Genomic DNA, 1,290 nt, shown 5'->3' with positions numbered 1-1,290 from the left:
AGTCCATGTTTCACTATCACAAACGTACTTTCTGAGATATTTCTTCCTCAGATTACGACTTATGTTTGTACTTCTAGAGCTCTCTTGGCCAGAATTGCTTTTTCGGCCAGTGCTAGTCTCCTTTAGATGTGTTCCTTGCTCCGTCCGTTATTGGTAATATTGCTGCCTAGGTGGTAGAATTCATCTACTTTGTGACCATCAATCCTGATGTCAAGATTCAAACTGTTCACATTTCTGCTATTTCTCATTACATACTATTTTCTTCGATTTACTCTCAATCCATATTCTGTACTTATTAGACTGTTCATTCCATTCAGGAGATCACGTGATCCTTCTTCACTTTCACTCAGGATAGCAATGTCAGCAGCGAATCGTATCATCGATACTCTTTCACCTTGAAATTTAATTATACTCCTGATCCTTTCTTTCATTTCCATCATTGTTTCTTCCATGTACAGATTGAATTTGCAGGGGCGAAAGACCATATCTCTATCTTACGGCCTTTTTCATACAAGCACTTCGTTCTTGGTCGTCCACTCTTATTATCCCTCTTGGCTGTTGTCAGTGTGTGTGTTACCCGTCTCTCCTTATAGCTTACCCACATTTTTCTCAGAATTTCGTATATATCGCACGATTTTAGATTGTCGAACGCGTTTTCCACGTCGACAAATCGTGTGAACGTCTAGTGATTTTTTTAACCTTTGCCTCCATTATCAACCGTACGGTCAGAATTGCTTTTCTGGTGCCTTTACCTTTCCTAGAGCCAAAATGATCGACATCTAACACGTCCTTAATTTTCTTTTCGATTTTTCTGTATATTATTTTTGTCAATAACTTGGATGCATGAGCTGTTAAGCTGATTTCGTGATAATTCTGGCATTTGTCAGCTCTTGCAGTCATCGGAATAGTGTGGATGATATTTTTTCTGAAAGTGAGATGGTATGTCACCAGACTCATACATTTTACGCACCAACTTGAATAGTCGTTTTGTTGCCATTTCTCCCAATGATTTTACAAATTCTGATGGAATGGTATCCATCTCTTCTGCGTTATTTAATCTTAAGTTCTCCAAAGCTCTCTTAAAATCTGATTCTGAAACTAAATCTCCTATCTCTTCTATATTGACTCCTGTTTCTTCTTCTATCACTACAGACAAATTTTCCCCATCATAGAGATTGATTTCCATGAACGTTTTTGTACTTCCTTCTTTCATCGATCATTTGAAGTATTTTTACTGTTAGCCATGGTTTCTTCGCAGTAACGTTCTTTGTAACTACGTGTTTCTTCCCA

The sequence above is a fragment of the Schistocerca gregaria genome, chromosome 3 (assembly GCF_023897955.1).
Source record: "Schistocerca gregaria isolate iqSchGreg1 chromosome 3, iqSchGreg1.2, whole genome shotgun sequence".
In the NCBI taxonomy this organism is placed as follows: domain Eukaryota; kingdom Metazoa; phylum Arthropoda; class Insecta; order Orthoptera; family Acrididae; genus Schistocerca; species Schistocerca gregaria.
The sequence above is the reverse complement of the archived record's forward strand: the minus strand, read 5'-3'. Positions refer to the sequence as shown.